Raw genomic sequence first — 21,101 nt, 5'->3', positions numbered from 1 at the left:
ATGACAAGCCTGCAGAACACAGCAATCACCTAAGGTTTCAGGTGACTGAAAAAACAGCAGTTTCCTTGCCATCAACTCATGGCAACCGAATTCAAAGTTTGGGAAATCCTGATTCTAGACCATGTCAGGTACCATCCGAATGCCATTACAGTTTTTTTTCCGATCTCGAGGAAAAAAGGCCCTTGTCTCGCTTGCCTCAATGACAGATGTGGGAAAATGATGTATGTGTATCGCAACGTTCTTGCTGTCACCTACGGCATGGTGCTCACACTATAATCCGGCATTTTGGTGAGGCCAACGCAGGAGGAATTGCTTGAGCCCACAGGAAGTTCAAGACCAGCTAGCAACATATGCAAACTTCGTCTCTTAAAAAGAAATTAACTGAGTCTGTTGCATGCACCTGTATCCTAGCTACTTGAGAGGCCTGAGGCAGAGGATACTTGAGCCCAGGAGGTCCAGTGCGGTGAGCTATGATTGCACCACTGCACTCCCAGCTGGGTGAACAGAGCAAGATCCTGTCCTAAAAAAAAAAAAAAAAAAAAGGTGTAAGGCAAACATAAATTCAGGCTACCTTTATCATTGTCACTATTTTTATAAGAATTAGATTTTGTTACTCAAGATCTTGGGAAACAGACAAAAATAGAAATGTATGAAGATATTCTGATTTCCCTCCTTTAGAGGAACTTTTTTTCTTGTTATGTTCTTCAGCTAATTAAAACAAAATGAGCCCAAAATCTACCATTTCTCTAAGATCCACAATTTCCAAAAATCCTTTTGGAACTCGAATTGCCTGGCTACTCCACAAAGTCTGCATTTGAGCTTCCACCAAATGTGATCCCTAAAGTGGCCCTCACCCCTTGCCTCTGCTGAGCAGAATTCCATTCATGGGGAAGTCCTTCAGAAGCCTGCCCAAGGTGTCTCTGCCCTACCTTCTCTGAACTCTAGAGCAGCGGTCCCCAACCTTTTTGACACCAGGGACCAGTTTTATGGAAGATAATTTTTCCACAGACCGATGAGGAGGGATGGTTTCCATATAATGCAACCACATTACGTTTATTATGTACTTTGCTTCTATTATTATTGCATTGTAATATATAATGAAATAATTATATAATGCACCATCATGTAGAATGAGTGGAAGCCCTGAGCTTGTTTTCCTGCAGCTAGATGGTCTCATCTGGGGATGATGAGAGACTGTGACAGATCATCAGGCATTAGATTCTCACAAGAAGTCCTCAACCTAGATCCCTTGCACGTGCAGTTTGCAGTAGGGTTTGAGCACCTATGAGAATCTAATGCTGCAGCGGATCTGACAGGAGGTAAGTTCGGGCAGCAATGCTTGCTCACCTGCCACTCACCTCCTGCTGTGTAGCCTGGTTCCTGACAGGCCACAGACTGATGCTGGTCCACGGCCCAGGGGCTGGGGAGCCCTGCTTCAGAGCACTGGCACTCTGCAATGCCTGTTTCATTCTCATTGGGTTGTGCCTCGTGTTGGTGCTTAACTGTGTTATTTTGTATATCTTCTTGACTTAATGCCTTAGTCCATTTTGTGTTGCTATAAAGGAATATCCAAGACTGGGTAATTTTTAGAAAGAAAAGAGGTTTATTTGGCTCCTGGTTCTGCAGGCTGTACAAGAAGCATGGAACCCACATCTGATTGGCTTCTGGTGAGGACTCAGAAAGCTTTTATTCATGGTGGAAGGGAAAGGGGAGCAGGTACATGACATGGTGAGAGAGAAAGCAAGAAAGAGAGGCCATGCTCTTTTAAACAACCAGCTCTCCTGTGAGCTAATAGAGTGAGAAGCTACTTATTACTGTGGGGAGGGCCTCAAGACATTCATAAGGGATCCGCCCCTATGACCCATGACCCTCCCACCAGACCCCACCTCCAGTCCTGGGGATCACATTTCAGTATGAGATTTGGAGGGCACAAACACCCAAACTATATCACTTAGCTAGATTTCAGTGTAGTCACCTCTAGGGAAAGACGTAAATGTGTTTTCCGCTCCCTCCTAACTCTTTCCGGGGTAGCCGATTTCTTCATGAGCACAAATTCAAAGATTAGAGAGAGGGTAGCAATTGTTTGTAAACATAACAGATTCTTGGCTTGGGACTTATTAATTAACTCACTAATTTATAATTAGTAATTGACTCATTAAGCGTTTTGATGACAATTAGTTTTTTAAAGAACAGCTTAGACACAATAGGTAAATTATTACATAAATTCAATCAGAATTTTTTTTTTTTTTTTTTTGAGATGGAGTTTCATTCTTGTTGCCCAGATTTGAGTGCAATGGCGGGATTTCAGCTCGCTGCAGCCTCTACCTCCCAGGTTCAAGCGATTCTCCTGCCTCAGCCTCCCAAGTAGCTGGGATTACAGGCATGTGCCACCATGCCCGGCTAATTTTGCGTTTTTAGTAAAGACAGGGTTTCACTATGTTGGCCAGGTTGGTTTCAAATCCCTGACCTTAGGTGATCCACCTGCCTCGGCCTCCCAAAATGCTGGGATTACAGGTGTGAGCCACTGTGCCCAGCCAATGTTTTCTTATTTTTTATTTTTTAAAATAGAGATGGGGTCCCACCATGTTGCCCAGGTTGATCCTGAACTCCTGGACTCAAGTGATCCGCCTGCCTCGGCCTCCCAAAGTGCTGGGATTACAGGCGTGAGCCACTGCACCAGGCTTAGCGGCATTGTTTAACACCACAAAAACATCATATAACCACTGAGCTCCTCAGAAGGAAGATGGCGAAAGCTCACTGCTCAGCAGTGACTATATTCATAACCCAGGGCTTTGGTCTATTTGTTTTAGGCTTAATTCTTGCAGATTTGAGGAATGTCAGGTTCTAAAACTTGAGTTCATCATTCCTGTCAATTCAGGGCACACCCTTACCATAAGCCCATGAAAGACACCCTGTTATTTTATTATTTTTTCTTTATCTCCATGCTCACTCCCCATTTTCATCCTGTCTATACATAGGTGTCTTTGAAAATAAATATTATTGCCAACCCCAATTTAATTTTCCAAGGTCCTGTTCCAAGCACTTTTATACACATTGTCTTCTTTCATCCTCCCAACAGCACTATGAGAAACATTGCTTTGGCCTGGCATGGTGGCTCACTCCTGGAATCCCAACACTTTGGGAGGCTGAGGTGGGTGGATCACCTGAGTTCATGAGTTCGAGACCAGCCCGGCCAACATGGTGAGACCCCGTCTCTATTAAAAATAAAAAATTAGCTGGTGTGATGACACATGCCTGTAGTCCCAGCTACCCGGGAGGCTGAGGCACGAGAATCGCCTGAACCCCAGAGGCAGAGGTTGCCGTGAGCTGATATCATGCCACTGTGCTCCAGCCTGGGTGACAGAGCAAGATCCTGCCTCAAAAAAAGAAAGAAAAATTCTTTTGTTGTTCCCATTTAACAGAAGAGGAAACAGAGGCGTGGATACATGAAGTAATTTTTCCAAGATCACGCATTAGCATATGGCAGCATGAGGACTCGAATCCAGGCACCCTATACGTAAAGCCTGAGCTCTATCACTCTGCAGTACTCTATCTACTCTGCATTTTAAAATATGGTGTGTTGTTTTGTGTGTGTGTTTTAAAATGTATTTGAATGTTATTGTGCAACTACTGGGAAACCAGAAAGTGTGAGACAGGTCTCAGTAAATTTAGAAAGTTTATTTTGCCAAGGTTGAGGACTCGCCCATGACACAGGCTCAGGAGGTCCTGACGACCTGTGCCCGAGGTGGATGAGGCATAGCTTGCTTTTATCCATTTAGGGAGATAGGAGACATCAATCAATATATGTAAGGAGTACATTGGTTCGGTCTGGAAAGGTGGGACAACTTGAATCAAAGGCGGAAGATTGGAATGGGGGAAGGGACTTCCAGGTCACTGACAGGTGATACACAAATGGTTACATTCTTTTGAGTTTCTGATTAGCCCTTCCAAAGGAGGCAAATCAGATATGCGTCTGTCTTCAGTGGGCAGAGGGGTGACTTTGAATAGAATGGGAGGCAGGTTTGCCCTAAGCAGTTCCCATCTTTAGCTTTCCTTACTGATATTGGGGGCCCAAGATATTTTCCTTTCATACTACAGGTATCCTTCTGTATCTTACTTTCTTCATTCTACATTATGCTTTTAAGATCTAATCACCTGCTAAAGATATCACTAGTTGATTGATTGCCACAGCGCATTCCATCACATCCATCACATCTCAGCTTACTCTTTTTTTTTTTTTTTTTAACTTGAAGCACAAATGCTTTATTTAAAGGCACATCTCAGTTCCTGTGTGGCGGGCAAAAAATAAAATAAAGGAGCAGATCATGGCACACCATTCCCACCAGTCAAATGGTCAAACCCCACATCCAAGACCCAGTGAGGAGCCAAGCTCAGCGCAACTTCCAGGCCTCTCACTCTGACTCCAACGGGGTGAGCACGTCCCCCTCGCACACGGGGCCTTTTACATTGCGGATGCTGGAGCAGCTCATGTTGTCCATAAATTCCACATGCACCTGCGTGCACTGTCCCTGAGAGCCGGTCCTGCACAAGACCTTGATGACCCTGGCCAGCTTGATAGGCTGCACGTGGCTGGTGTCCATGACGGCAGCATGGCAGTCTGGCAGAGTCAGTTGACTGTTTTTTGTTTTGTTTTGTTTTGTTTTTTTGTTTGTTTGTTTGTTTGTTTTGAGACAGAGACTTTCTCTGTCTCCCAGGCTGGAGTACAGTGATGTGATCTGAGCTCACTGCAACCTTGGCCTCCTGGGTTCAAGCAGTTCTCCTGCCTCAGCCTCCCGAGTAGCTGAGACTACAGGTGTGTACCACCACGCCCGGCTACTTTTCATATTTTTAGTAGGGACAGGGTTTCACCATGTTGGCCAGGCTGGTCTGGAACTCCGGACCTCAAATGATCTGCCCGCCTCAGCCTCCCAAAGTGCTGGGATTACAGGCATGAACCACCGTGCCTGGCCCAGTTGACTCTTTTATGTCCCTAACGAGGGGCAGACAGAATGTCTCCCAATCCCTAATCCCCAAACATTCTAGTAAACATTCTCACTCATGGCCCCTTACATACCTGTGTGAATTTCTCTAGAATATATCATTTGGAATGAGACTGCTGGCATACAAAGCACACACTGCCGTTTAGATTGATTTCTGACGTGGTGTTGCTAACCCTCTTCCCAGCAGCACAGAAGATTCTTTCTTCTCTAATTTCTCATGAACATTCATCTGACTTTATAGTTTTTACCAATTTGATGGCTGTTGAGTGGTATACCATTGTTGTTTTTCATTTGCATTTCTCTAATCGCAAATGAAATTGAACCTCTGTTCATAAACTTGGAGGCTTTGGGTTTACTTTTCTGTGAATTTCTTATTCATCTCTTTTGTTCATTTTTTATACAGGGTCTGCTGTCTTGTTATCTAGGTACTATCAGTTTTAGAGGTTTCAAATACTGCCTCTCAGTCTTCCCTCCCATCAGTTAACTTCATTTATGGTGTCCTTGTTGAACAGAAATTCATCATTTTTCTTTTTTTTTTTTTTTGAGACAGAGTCTCTGTCACACAGGCTGGAGTGCAGTGACGTGATCTTGGCTCACTGCAACCTCTGCCTCTGGGGTTCAAGCAATTCTTCCTGCCTCAGCCTCCCAAGTAGCTGGGATTACAGATGTTCACCACCACGCCGGGCTAATTTTTGTATTTTTTAGTAGAGACAGCGTTTCACCATGTTGGCCAGGCCGGTTTTGAACTCTTGACCTCAGGTGATCTGCCCACCTTGGCCTCAGGTGATCTGCCCATCTGCCCCCAAAGTGCTGAGATTACAGTCATGAGCCACCATGCCTGGCCAGAAATTCATAATATTGATATAGTTATATCCACTGATTTTGGGGGCCTTTTATTAAACCTTGGAGTCTTGTTTGGAAAATAATTTCATTAGACATCGACTGGATATAGTGGAGTAATTTGTATACAACTAAACTTCTATAAAGAAGAACTATAGGCTGGGTGCAGTGGCTCATGCCTGTAATCCCAGCACTTTGGGAGGCCGAGGCAGGTGGATTGCCTGGCTCAGGAGTTTGAGACTGGCCTGTACACCATGGCAAAATCCTGTCTCTACCAAAATCATAAAAAATTAGTGAGGCGTGGTGGTCTGTGTCTGTGGTTTCAGCTACTCGGGAGGCTGAGGTGGGAAGATCGCTTGAGCCCTGGAGGTGGAGGTTGCAGTGAGCCAAGATCGTGCCACTACACCACCCTGGCCTGGGTGACAGATTGAGGCCCCCTCTGGGGGAAAAAAAAAAAAAAAAAAAAAAAAAAAACAGAAGAAGAACTGTAAAAACTGAATAGCTAACAACAAAACAGCTGTTTCATAGTATTGGAAAGTAAAGAAGACAACTAAGACCTGAGGGTCCAAAAAGTCAGAGAAGAGTGCATTGACGCAAGCCTGATGTTTTCCACAGCATTTTACTCTCAGGAAATTTGCTATAACGAGTATAACGGTGGAAGAGAAAGCAGTGGCATTGAGATCGTGGTACTCGCTGGGATGAGTCTACAGAATTGGAGTTAATGGCTACTAAGTCAGCCTGAATGGGAAGGGCTCTATCCCAGAAGAACAGATTGCAAGAAATTTCACCTCAAGGCATTCACCAACTCATAAACTATAAAATACAAGTTCAAAACATCTTTGTTTCCAGGTGCTCAAAGGATAAAAAATTAATCAGAGATTTTTGTCAGTTTCACAGTGCTGAGGAGAAAAAAAGTGGAGATCAGAGCCTGGAAAACAGGAGGAACCCTGGTGAACATCCAGGTTTCCAGTAGAGACCCTCGAAGGGATATACCCTTGAAGAGAGGAAAAACTGCGGAACTGCAGCAAAAACAACAAAGGTTTAGGAGGACACAGAGTGTTTGTGCAGCCTCTATAAGCTGGCTGAAACTGGCTCAAGGTCCGCAGTTGCTTACGTTGTTTGTAAGGTGTATCCTCTGTCCATTGGAGTTGAAGTAGTTTGGGTTGTAAATCAGCTGATAATTTCCCTGGTAGCTGCCATTGTTAGGGAGTTTGACAAGAATATGGATTTCCTAGTGGCCTGAGAAATTTAGAAATGTGCCATGCCAGCCAGGCCCTGACCTCTATCCCTAGGTATCTTTTGCGTCCTTAATGTTAGGGTCTGTCTTAGATGATATAAGGGGGTGTCTCAGATCACAGTGTGAATCCCAGTCTCAGCTCCAACACTTCCGAGCAGTGTATTTAGGCAAATTACCTCCTTTTCTTGCCTAATTTTCTTGTCTAGGAAATGTGGGGTGGAGAGGATTATAACTACCATCCGTAAACTTTTTTTTTTTTTTTTGAGACAGCATCTCGCTCTATTGCCCAGGGTGGAGGGTGATGACATGATCTCGGCTCACTGCAACCTCTGCCTCCCAGGTTCAAGTCATTCTCCTGCCTCAGTCTCCCGAGTAGCTGGGATTACAGATGTCCACCACCATGCCTGGCTAATTTTATTTTTAGTAGAGATGAGGTTTCACCATGTTGCCCAGGCTGGTCTGGAACTCCCAGCATCGAGTGATCCATCCACCATGGCCTCCCAAAGTGCTGGGATTACAGGCATGAGCCACCACGCCTGGCCACATCCATAAACATTAAGTGTATTGAGACTGTGGTCACTGCTGTATCCCTGACACCTAGCATCACCTTTGGCACATGTTAAACATGGACTAAGTAGTATCCAGTATCACAAAAGATATGACCTAATATTCCTAATTCCTGACCTGATTTTCCCTTGCCTATCATTTGTGTTGCAAGAAGCTTCAAATGCATGCTGTCTCTGCCCTCTTATTCTTTTATTAGAACGTTGCTGAAAAGCTTTGATTTCCTTGCGTCTTGTTTTCTTCCAGCGTTCCATTTTAGATTCATCCATTCATTCGTTCATTCACTCAATCATCCTGATGACTGAATGCATTGAATTGACAATGAAAGCATTGACAAGCATTGATTTAGTGCGGATGTTTGTCCATCTCCTGCTCTTGCAAGCCTCATGGCCCCCTACTGCTATCCCACCATGGCTCTCTCTGTTCTCAGTGGGTCTGTGGGGTCTGTGTATGGTATTTCTGTTCGTTTGTTTGTTTGTTTTCTGAGAAAGAGTTTCATTCTATCGCCCAGGCTGGAGTGGCGCAATCTCGGCTCAGTGCAACCTCTGCCTTCTGGTTTCAAGTGATTCTCCTGCCTCAGGCTCCCGAGTAGCTGGGATTACAGGTGTCCACCACCACACCTGGCTAATTTTTGTATTTTTAGCAGAGACGGGGTTTCACCGTGTTGGCCAGGCTTGTCTCGAACTCCTGACCTCATGATCCACCCGCCTCGGCCTCCCAGAGTGCTGGGATTACAGGTGTGAGCCACCGCACCTGGCCTTATGTACTTTAATATAATGCTCCTCTCAGTTCTTCTTTCCCTACCTCTCTCAGACACACATTATGGCTGTAATTATGGGAATCTCTTGGAAGCCCCAATAATGGACCCTTCCCTGATTTTCTTACTGACTTCACTTTATTCATTTGTTGATTTATTTGCCCAGTGTTTTCCAGGTATGATTTCAGTCACCGGGGATAGAGCACCAAATAAGCAAAACATGTTCCTGTTGTCATTGTATCACAGCTTTCTCACTCTCTTTCAGGGCAGGGTAGGCACAGCTATGTATCCCTATCTGGAAATGATGGCTATGGAATGAAGGTTCCACCCCAGGGAAGAAGGCAGCCCCCATCTCTGTGATATTTCCTGAGTATCTCTGTGCAAATCTCTGTGATACTCTTGGGAACACTACCCATTCTTTGTCTGGTAAACACTTTCTCTTTCTACAAGCCCCAACCCAGATGTTGCCTAAAACCTCAGTCGTTCCCTAACCCTCCCCAGGGACCTCCCTGAGTGCTGCATAAATCTGTATTGAATAAATAGAGACAGAGATAAAAATGATGTGGTTCTGAAAAAGGGCAGTCAGATTGGTGAAAGCACAGCCTGCATTTCACTTGGGTGCTGGGTGATGGAACCTAGATTTTTTTTTTTTTCCTTAAAATTAGACCAGGTAGAAAGAAGGTATGGCTATAGCCTTCAAATATTTAAAGAGTTGGCAGGCTCACTGGCTCATGCCTGTAATCCCATCAGTTTGGGAGGCTGAGGTGGAAGGATTGCTTGAGCCCAGGAGTTTGCGATCAGTCTGGCAACACAGCGAGACCCTGTCTCTACAAAAACAATTTAAAATTAGCTGGACGTTATGGTACACACTTGTAGGCCTAACAGGCCTAACAGCTTAAGAGGCTGAGGTGGGAGGATCCCTTGAGCCTAGGAATGTAAGGCTTCAGTGAGCTATGATTGTACCACTGGACTCCTGTCTGGTCCACAGGGAAAGTTTTATACATATATACCTGCATATCTACACGTGAAATTATACATCTATACATATTACATGCATATATATATAATACATACATATTTATATGTGTGTCTGTATATGTAAATACACATATACATATTTATATGTGTGTATATATGTAGATACATACACATATAAATATGTATGGGGTTTTTTTTTTGTTGTTGTTGTTTTGTTTTGTTTTGAGACAAAGTTTCACTCTTGTTGCCCAGGTTGGAGTGCAATGGTACGATCTCAGCTCACTGCAACCTCTGTTTCCCAGGTTTAAGCAATTCTCCTGTCTCAGCCTCCCAAGTAGCTGGGATTACAGGCATGCACCACCATGCCCAGCTACTTTTGTATTTTTAGTAGAGACAGGGCTTCCTATGTCTGATATATAGATTAGAAAGATAGGTATTTAAAGAGCTGCCTAATTGTATTAGTCCATTTTCATGCTGCAGATACATTCATACCTGAGACTGGGAAGAAGAGGTTTAATTGGGGTTACAGTTCCATATGGCTGGGGAGGCCTCCGAATCATGGCTGGAGGTGAAAGGCTCTTCTTATATGGTGGCAGCAAAAGAAAATGAGGGAGATATAAAAGCAGAAACCCCTGATAAAACCATCAGATCTCGTGAGACTTATTCATTACCACGAGAACAGTCTGGGGGAAACCGCCTCCATGATTCAAATTGTCTCCCTCCAGGCTCTCCCACAACACATGGGAATTATGGGAGCTACAATTCAAGATGAAATTTGTGTGGGAGACCAGCCAGACCATATCACTAATGGAGTTTGGAAGTGGGGATCAAATTGAAAAAAGCTTTCAGGAGGGTAGATAACAGGGGTTGGGGAAGAATGCCTTAGAAACAAGGGCGGTTCAGCAGACGAGACCCAAATAACCACCTTCCAGCCTTTGCTGCAGCCCCATACTGGACACATGGAATCTTCACGCCCCAGAGCCCAGTGTCCATGTTGACCTCCCCCAGCGTTTCCCGGGGACCTAGAAGATGGTTCCAGTATCATCAGTGGCCCTTCCAGCTTGGTGTACAATGCCCAAGGAGTGAAGCAAGGCTCTACGCTCATCTATTAAGCAGTCAGATTTATGCAGCCATGCTGAAGAGGCCTGAAAAGCTGTTTATTATGAAATTAAACTTTTGGTTTCTGGAAACTTTTTTCTAACTCAGCAGGTGATGCCATTAGAGTCCTGACATGGCTTCTGGTTATGCAGAGAAAAACTTCCAGGGTATTATTTTAAGAACGTCCCAAATGCTCTGCACCACCTTCACCCAGCACACCTGGGAATTTCTATTACACTGACAGGTCAACACTCCCTCTTTGCCTGCACTGTCAAAACGAGGTTACAAAAAAAGCTTTAGCTAAAAGCAAAAGCTGCAGAAGGTACATGTAACCTGTAGATTGCGTTTTGTGGTCAAGCATCCCACAACCTCAATTACCAGTGGGCACTCACTTCACTCACAGCTGAAAGACGGAAAATGAAAAGCAGTGCCCCCTACAGGAGAAGGGATGTTTTTTGTTTTTGTTTTTTGAGATGGAGTTTCGCTCTTGTTGCCCAGGCTGGAGTGCAAGGGTGCGATCTCTACTCACCGCAACTTCTGCCTCCCGGGTTCAAGCAATTCTCCTGCCTCAGCCTCCAGAGTAGCTGGGATTACAGGTATGCACTACCACACCCAGCTAATTTGGTATTTTCAGTAGAGACAGGGTTTCACCATGTTGGTCAGGCTGGTCTCGAACTCCTGACCTCAGGTGATCTGCCTGCCTGACCTCAGGTGATCCGCCCGCCTCGACCTCCCAAAATGCTGGGATTACAGGCGTGAAACACTGTGCCTGGCAGAGAGGGATGGGATGCCTTTTAATGAATCCATCTAACACTGCTGATTCACTCTGCAGACAGTCTCATTCCTGGCAGAAAGACTTCCCACTTTTTCCTTTCTAGGGCCAGAAACACTTTTTCCTTCTTTGATTTAACTCACTGCTCTCCTGCACCCTGCTTGCCCTCGGGTCTGGGAACAGCTGACACAACTCCTTTGTCAGACTCACACCAATGTTAGCAGCCTTTTGTCTAGTTGGTCCTCAGTAAATCCTCATCATTGCCTTGGCCTGGACCCCTCAAGCTTTTTCATCTACTCTAGATCCTGAGACAACAACATCTACACCAGAGCTATAGTTTGGATGTGTGTCCCCTCCAAATCTCATGTGGAAGGTGACCCTGATATGGTTTGGCTGTTTCCCCACCCAAATCTCATCTTGAATTATAGCTCCCATAATTCCCATGTATTGTGGGAGGGACGAGGTGGGAGGTAATTGAATCATGGGGGTGGGTCTTTCCTGTGCTGTTCTTGTGTTAGTGAATAAGTGCCACAAGATGTGACGGTTTTATAAACAGGAGTTCCCCTGTACAAGTTCTCTCTCTTCTCTGCCACCATGTAAGATGTGACTTGCTCCTCCTTGCCTTCCATCATGATTGTGAGGTCTCCCCAGCCATATGAAACTGGGAGTCCATTAAACCTCTTTTTCTTTATAAATTACCCAGTCTTGGGTATGTCTTTATTAGCGACATGAGAACAGACTAATAACAACCCTCAGTGTTGGAGGTGGGGCCTGGTGGGAGGTGTTTGGGTCATGGGGGCAGATCCCTCATGAATGGCTTGGTGCCCTTCCTGCAGTAATGAATGAGCTCTCGTTCTGTTAGTTCATTGCAAGAGCTGGTTGCTTAAAAAGATCCTGGCATCTCTCTTGCTCCTTCTCTTGTCATGTGGCACACCTGTTCCCCCTTTGCCTTCTATCATGAGTAAAAGCTTCCTGAGGTCTCACCAGAAGCCAAGTAGATGCAGGCACCCTGCTTGTACATCCTGCAGAACTGTGAACCAAGTAAACCTCTTTTCTTTATAAATTACCCAGCCTCAGGTATTCCTTATTCAATGCAAAATAGACTGAGATAATCAGGGACTATACCAGTGACTTCACACATCCCGTAAGTGCTAACAATCTTCCACAGTTTTCTCTATTCCACTTAACAGAACACCTTCAGATACGGGATCTAAGAAAGAACAATTCTCATTGAATATTATCTTTCTTTGGTAATTCACAATCTTTTGAGGTGTTGGGAGAACTATTTTAGCATGAGCCAGTTCCAGCCTGCAGCCCTCTTTTGTCTGGCAAATACAAGTCACATTTTTTTAAAAAATTGATACCAGCATTTTCAAATATGGAGATTCAGTGCAAAAACTCAGATTGGCTGTTCTGTAAAGAGTGAACCTACATTCCCATATGGCAGCCCCCGACTGAAGCTGCTACCTTTGCACAGACATACATATGGGGTTTCCTTGATCCTTGCCACCCCTTTTGTGTTGCAATCATCCCATGTCACTCACTTATATCACCTGCCTGGCCCTGGTGTTGATAATCCCTGGTATTGATAAACCCTACTAAGGCCAAGAATTGTCAATACTGCTTTGAACCTAGCACAGCAGGACTGTGTGACTTAGAATACCTTATTTTAAAGTCTCTCTGCATAAAATAACTTTCTCACTGGGAGATAAGCTAAGATTTATATAGAGAATTAATTCTAGAACATAAAAGCCTAGAAATGCACATTTTGTTGAGCTTCTACTGACTGCCTGGCACCAAGGATTCAGAGGTGAATTAAGACAAAGCGCCTGCCCACAAAAAAATTGTGACCTGATGGCTGTTAAGCAAAGCAACAATTTCTTTTATGATGTTGAAGTGGTGTGGTTGTCTAGGGTCAACACCCAGGGCTCATCATCTTGCACCAAGAAAATTTAGGACGTGGACACGCATGAGGAGTTTAGGAGCGGAGGTTTAATAGGCAAAAGAAAGAGAAAGGAGAACAGCTCCCCTATCTAGTGAGAGCGACTTCCCATAGGGAAGACCGTCGGGCAGCGGAGTTCACCAGATTTTGTAAGCAGGCTTGAGGAGGCAGTGTCTGATTTACACAGGACCCACAGATTGGTTCCATCAGGTGTGACATTTACATACCACGCCAGGAAGGCTGGCCACCTCACCCTAATCTTATTATGCAAATGAGTTTCCCACTTGACTGGCGCCATCTTGTCTTCCTATGGTACACGTGGCTGGCAAAGAGGAGGGAAGATGGGGCCACCATTTTGGACATGCCTAGTCCCAGGTAGCTTTTTTCTTGACGGCATTCATCTATGCAAGCTTCTAGCTTGTGTGTCTATGTCTGTAGCTCGATTTTGCAGGCTGCTCTTTGTTAGAATATGATTTGGGGGCTGCTTTTTGTTAAAAATGGCAACCTTACCAAGGACTCCTGTACCCTCACTATCTGCCTAAGTAGTTTCTTCTTAACTCCTACATCAATGTGACATGTGCACTATCTGGAATTATCAAAAGTAGTGATTATGAATGGGGAGAAGCATATCAGAATAAAAATCTTCCCAAAGCTCTCTAGATTCTAACATATACTTCTTATAGTCAGGTTGCAGACAAAAGATTCAAGTCAATATCGTTTGAAACATTTTATCACCAGGCATGATGGCTCATGCTTCTAACCTCAGCACTTTGAGAGGTCGAGGCAGCAGGATCACTTGAGGCCAGGAGTTCAAGACCAGCCTGGACAACATAGTGAGACCTCATCTCTATGAAAAATAGCTGGGCGTGGTGGTGTGTGCCTGTAGTCCCAGCTACTCAGGAGGTTGAGGTGGGAAGATCGCTTGAGCACAAGAGTTGGGGGTTGCTGTGAGATCTGATCATGCCACTGTACTCCAGCCTGGGTGACAGAGAAATGAAATAAATAAATGAAACATTTATTAGGGGACTCAGGTCACAGCATTGTTGGAAAGTCTTAGCTTCCCAGAACCACTCTCCAAAGCACACTGACAACCTGGGACTCCAAGGTGGCTACCTCCAGTGGCACAACAGAGAAGCTGGTGATTCAGGGAGCCATTTGCTAAATCCAGAAGCTACCACCCTAATTGCCAGATCCATAATCACACCAGCAGTGTCATCATTCACACTGGCAAACTGCATGCCAAGTGCCCTGATTCTCTCCTCGTGTGTCTCACTTCCAAATCAAGTTTTGATGTAAAGTGTGCTAGGGCTGGCAGACCCCTGCTGCAAAGAAGTCTAAGAAATGAGTTTTGGGCCCCTCTACACTTTGGGAAGACAGATCAGAAGAATGATTATTGATTAAGCTAATCTATAATTCCTGCCACCGTAAGCCTCCTGTCATCACCCTCCTCAAAGAGAATCCCTGTCCAACCATCCACAGTTATGATTGGGATTACACTGTATCTGTCAGTAGCAACGGCTTTGGAAAAAAAGGGTTAGAACTACTGGTCTACTACCATGTCAGGAAATTACAGTCCATCAGCCAAATCTGACTCACCACCTGTTTTCGTAGGGCCCAAGAAAACCATTCTTAAGAATGGTTTTCGGCTGGGCGCGGTGGCTCACGCCTGTAATTCCAGCACTTTGGGAGGCCAAGGTGGGCGGATCACTTGAGTTCAGGAGTTCAAGAACAGCCTGGGCAACATGGTGAAACCTCGTCTCTGCTAAAAATACAAAAATTAGCCGAGTGTTGTGGTGCATGCCTGTAATCCCAGCTACTCCAGAGGCTGAGGCAAGAGAATCACTTGAAGCCAGGAGACGGAGGTTGCAGTGAGCTGAGATTGCTCCACTGCACTCCAGGCTGGTTAACAGAGTGAGACTCCATCTCAAACAACAACAACAAAAAGAATGGTTTTCACAGATGAACATATGCTACCAATTTGATTGTAGGAAGAACTAACTTTGAATCCCAATTAAGCCAAATGTTATCCCCTCTAAAAAAAGAATTCAGTTTTCTCATTCATGCACCCACATTTCAAAAAAAAAAAAAACACACCTCTATCATTTCTTAATTTCATCAATACAGGTATTTTGGAAATTTGTTTTCTCTCTTATTAAATACCTTCACAGTTTCCTTGATTTATCCTTCTGGCACACAAAGCCTAAAATATTTGTAATCTGTCCCTTTGCCAGAAAACAAAGTTTGCAGACCTCTCGTCTAGAAGCATGTACAGTGTTGTAAAAGTACCAAAAGGGACATCTAAATTAGACAAAGAAGTCAGAGAAAACTTTGGCGTGGGTTATGCTGAACTTGAAAAGCAATTAAGCATTTTAAAGATGGAGAAGAGAAGGGAAGGAGTTTCAAGACCCCAAAAACAGCATGTGAGAAGCACAGAAGAGTTTCTGGAACTGGGACACCAGAATATACACACGCGAGAGAATGGAGTTGGACCGCTTCGTTACACCAAACACAACAATTAACTCAAAATGGATCAAAGACCTAAATTCAAGATCTGAGACGATAAAACTCTTAGAAGTAAATATACGAGCAAATGTTCATAAAGCACAAGGGACCCAAGATAAAATAGGCAAATTGGGCTTCATCAAAATTAAAAAGTGTATTGAAAATAAAAGAGACACCATCAAGAAACTAAAAAGACAACCCACACCATGAGGTGCACATATTTGCAAATCATATAGCTTTATAAAGGACTTGTGTCTCGAATGTATAAAGAACTCTTTCAACTCAGTGATAAAAAGGCAACACACAGAAAGGATGGACAAACGATCTAAAAAAGACACTTTTCCGAAGAAGATATACAAAAGGCCAGTAATCACATGAAAAGGTGTTCGACATTAAGTCTTTAGGGAAATGCAAATCAAAGCCATAATGAGTCACCATGCCATCCTGCTAGGATGGCTATATTGAAAAAGACAGATAGCAGTAAGTACAGTTGGCACTCTGTATCCGTGGGTTCTGCATCTGTGGATTCAAATAACTATAGATCAAAAATATTCCAGGAAAAAAATTGAGTCTGTCCAGAACATGTGCAGATTTTTTGCCTTTAGTCACTGTTCCCTAAACAATACAACAACTATGTATATAGCATTTACATTGCATTAGGTATTATAAGTAATCTAGAGATGATTTAAAGTATACAGGAGCATGTGCATAGGTTATATGCAAATATGACATCATTTTATATAAGATACTTGAGCATCCATGGATTTTGGTATCCATGAGATGTCCTGGAACCAATCCTCGCAGATACCGAGGGACAACTGTACTAGAAAGGATGTGGAAAATTTGGAACCCTCATCCACTGCTGCTGTGAATGCAAATTGTGCAGCCAATTGGGAGGACAGTCTGGCATCCCTCAAACAGCTGAACAATTACCGTGTAATCTATCAATTCCACTCCTGGGTGATACTGAGAAATAAAAACATACATTCACAAAAACCATATTACCAGGAAATTCATAGCTGCATTGTTCACAATAGCCAAAAAGTGGACATCACCCAGTTGTCCTTCAGCTGATGAATGGATAAACAAAGTGGCTTGTCCATACAATGGAATATTATTTATCAATAAAAAGAAATGATTCACAATAGCAAGGACGTGGAATCAACCTACATGCCCATCAATGATAGACTGGATAAAAAAATGTGGTACATACATTCCATGGAATACGATGCAGCTGTAAAAAGGAATGAGATCACGTCCTTTGCAGAGGCATGGATGGAGCTGGAAGCCATTATCCTCAGCAAACTAACGTAAGAACAGAAAACCAAGTACCAATATTGCATGTTCTCACTTGTAAGTAGGAGCTGAATGATGAGAACACAGGGATCCATCAAGGGGAGCAACACACACTGGGGCCTGTCAGAGGGCGGGGAGTGGGAAGAGGGAGGGCATCAGGAAGAACAGCTAATGGATTCTGGGCTGAATATCTAGGTGATGGGATGATCTGTGAGGCAAACCACCATGGCACATGTTCAACTATGTAACAAACCTGCACATCCTGCACATGTACCCCTGAACTTAAAAGTTGGGAAAATAAATAAATATTTTAAAAAATGAAATTCTTATACATGCTACCATGTGAATAAAACATTATGCTAAGTGGAAGTAACCAGACACAAAAGGTCACATATCATGTGATTCCATTTACATGACACATCCAAAATCGGTGAATCCATTGAATCAGAAAGCAGGGGAGTGGGTCCCTGGTGGGAGAGCAGTAGGGGTTGCTGGCGGGTTTGGGTGGGCAGCAGGGTGGGGGGGTAGATCAAGGTGCGGATCAAGAATGTTTCCTTTTTTTTGTATTTTTAGTAGAGATGGAGTTTCGCCATGTTGGTTGGTCTGGAGCTCCTGACCTCAAGTGATCCCTCCACCTCGGCCTCCCAAAATGTTGATCATATAGGTGTGAGCCACTGTGCTGGGCCTAGAATATTTTTTTGTGGCGATAAAATTGTTCTAAGATTAGTTGTAGAATCTGTTGTTGTGATGATGGCGTAACTCTGTGACTATACAAAAAACCATTGACTTGTATACTTTAAGGAAAAGATACAGTGTGTGAACTATTACATAGGTGCAAAAGTAATTGTGTTTTTTGCCATTAAAAGTAATGGCACTCTGTATCCACAGATTCTGCATCCATGGATTCAAGTAACCATGGATCAAAAATATTCAGGGAAAAACTTGTGTCTGTACAAAACACGTACAGGCTTTTTGTTTTTTTTTTTTTTGCCATTAAAAGTAATGGCAAACTTTTCTTGCACCTCTCAGAGAATTGAAGCCCCAGGGCAATGGGATGGCCTGAAGTCAATGGAAAGACAGGCATTCCCAAGGAGAGATTGGACACAACCATTGAGTCATCTATGGGAGACCAAGGAGGAAGAGAGGCCAGGTGCCATACAGTGGGAGAGAATCATTCAGTGAAAATTTTAAACAAATTTCTAAAGTCGTGGGGTGCACTTGCATGAGAATATAGGTTTGTACCCACTTACAGGGTCTTCTCCATGGACCTCTGTTGTGCACTCACAAGAAAGATTGGTGAGGGGGCAGGAGGTGAGAGAAAGACTTCCTCCATATGGAGGACAGAGAGGAGATGAGTGTCACTTCTGTGGCAAAGCACAGATTCTCACCAAGGTCGTTCCTCTAAGGATCAAAAGCCTTAGGATGCTGGAGAAGGGTAGCAAACCTTGTGGTCACTAGGATACAGGTAAAGACCATTGCAGTAAGGAAGCAGAAAGAAAAGGGAAGAGTCTTCCATTTCAGAGGGTTGGACCCAGGCCATTAAAGATCTCCTACCCCGGGGAAAGAACAAGAAACTCTCCCATTCACAAGGGCCACCAAAGATTCAAGACATCATTTGGCTGCTACAAGGATTACAGAGAAAGCCTGATCTGCAAGACTTAGGGACACAGGGCCTTCCTAGGACCAAGGCTGGACTGGGAAAACAGAGACCTGACCCCTCCTATACACCACTACTAGACCAGCAGGCACCAAGTAACAGTAGCAATCTATCACTGAGAGAAGAGGAAGAGCATAAAAAAGGGACCTTCTCTGAGGTACAGACACACAGAGAAAGACAAAAGCTAAGGGTTAAACAGGAATATTAGAAACAGCTTTCATGCAACACATACCCCATCCAAAGAACTAGATTACATTAAAAACATTTGAGGCTGGGCACGGTGGCTCATGCTTGTAATCCCAGCACTTTGGGAGACTGAGGCGGGTGGATCACCTGAGGTCAGCAGTTTGAGACCAGCCTGGCCAACATGGTGAAACCCCATCTGTACTGAAAATACAAAAATTAGCCAGGCTTGGTGGTGCACGCCTATAGTCTCAGCTACTCAGGAGGCTGAGGCAGGAGAATCACTTGAGTCCAGGAGGCAGAGGTTGCAGTGAGCCAAGATCATACCAGTGCACCCCAGCCTGGGCAACAGAGTGAGACTCTGTCTCAAAAAAAACACATACAAGAAATTTGAGACTGGTGGTACACTGAAGGTATACCTTCAGTGATCTAAACCCAGATCAATTCCAGTAGACTTTTCTTTATGTTGGCAGACCAAGCAAAAGCACTGTTTACTTTATTCTCTACTCTCATACCTCACAGTGTTCATGTATAATAAAAAGTTACAAGACAAAAATGCAAGACAGAACAACTCACTGTCAGGAGTCAAAGTAATCAACAGAACCAGACTCAAAGATGACAAAGACGTTGGAACTCTCGGGAAATTTAAAATAGCTATGATTAATATATTAAAGGCTGTCATGGAAAAAGTAGACAATATGCATGGTGGAGAATTTCAACAGAGAGAAGCTATAAGAAAGAGTCTAATGAAAATCTTAGAAATAAAAGATATAATGACAGAGATGAAAAATGACTTTGATAGACTTATCAGTGGACTTAATACAGCCAAGGAAAAAATTTATGAACTTAAAGGTGAATCAATAGAAACTGACCAAATGAAACACCAAGAGATAAAAAGAATAAATTTTTAAAAATAGAGCATCCAAGATTAACAGGCTAATATCAGACAGTCTGAAATGTGTACAATTGGAATGACAGGATTAGAAAGAGATAGGGACAGACGACCTACTTGAAGAGATAATAGCAGAGCAGTATCTAAAAATAATGTAAGACATCAAGTCACAGATCCAAGATGCTCAGAGAGCCCTGTAACAGAATTAGAACAGCTTGTTCTAATCAGCAGAACAAGCATGGATAGGGTTTGCTATCCAATAGGCCTATTGGAGATGGTATGTTCCGATGACTGGGTAGTGGAGAAGCTCGTTGGTTTGGCCAGAAAAGATCTGGTCTGGAGTTGCTGGGCAAACAGTAGGTAACTTTCTGCAGTGCCGGCTGTGAAGCAGCATACAGTGGGAATCTGGGTGATTGCAGGGGCCAAAGGCTTTCAGTGCTGAAGGGGCAAGCTTGGGTGTCTGGAGACTTGCAAAATCCTCATCGGCAACACATGGAGCTGTGTGCAGGCTGTGGCGGTTGGGGGTTTGGGGTGAGGAGGAAGCTTGCTTAGGGAGCCCGAGCATGTGGGGAGTTAGCTTCTGTGTTGAGAGGGCTGCAGAAAGATGACTGCCAAACACAGGCTTCAAGGCCACAGAGGGACCACGATCTGAGTTGTGACAGTTGTCCTCAAAACTACACCACCTTAGCCAGGTGTGGTGGTGGGTTCCTGTAATCCCAGCAACTCAGGAGGCTGAAGCAAGAGAATCACTTGAACCCGGGAGCTGAGATCTTGCCATTGCACTCCAGCCTGGGCGACAGAGAGAGACTCCATTTCAAATAACAGCAACAAACTACACCACTGGCCTCTCTTGGATGACAGGGGAGTTGCAGAACGCCTCTTTCTCCAGTTTGGCTTCAGCACCCTCTACCGAGAAAGCTCAACATCATGCTGACTTCAAAGGAGAAATGCTCAAAGGGATTCTACTGCTTCTCACACAGCCTGTATCAGAAGATGCATTCAGAGCTGAGAGGCAATAAATGGATAACTGATGCAAACCCAATCTGTCAACCCAGAAGTCTATATTTTTTAAATTAAAGGAAAATATTTTAAAAGAAATTGTTTTAAAATTAAAGGAAAATATTTTAAAACTAAAGACAAATAATGACTTTCCAGACCAAACAACAACCAAAAAAAAAAACAAAAAAAACAAAAAATGGGAGGAGGGGGCTTTGAGAACACATTACCAGCAGACCTTTACTATAAAAAATAGTGAAGAACATTCTTAAAGCAGAACAATTACCATAATGGCAGAAACTTACATCTACATAAAGAATGAGAATTTCTAGGAATAGTTGAAAGCAAGTCAATATAAATCAATCTTTCTTTCCCCCTCCCCTCCCC

General features: G+C 43.8%; 1 protein-coding gene and 1 pseudogene across 13 annotated transcripts in view; one reads left to right on the top strand and one right to left on the bottom strand.

The window, feature by feature from the left end:
• The window catches only part of CALN1 (calneuron 1), a 685,843-nt gene that overhangs the window by 514,251 nt on the left and 150,491 nt on the right, over positions 1–21,101 (top strand). The gene's annotated exons all lie outside the window — the stretch shown is intronic.
• Positions 4,413–4,601, bottom strand: LOC108544189 (40S ribosomal protein S28 pseudogene; annotated as a pseudogene).

This window comes from Rhinopithecus bieti, unplaced genomic scaffold (genome assembly GCF_001698545.2).
Source record: "Rhinopithecus bieti isolate Rb0 unplaced genomic scaffold, ASM169854v2 scaffold_23236, whole genome shotgun sequence".
Lineage (NCBI taxonomy): Eukaryota > Metazoa > Chordata > Mammalia > Primates > Cercopithecidae > Rhinopithecus > Rhinopithecus bieti.
Note: the sequence above shows the minus strand (reverse complement) of the source record. Positions and strands in the feature narration are given on the sequence as shown.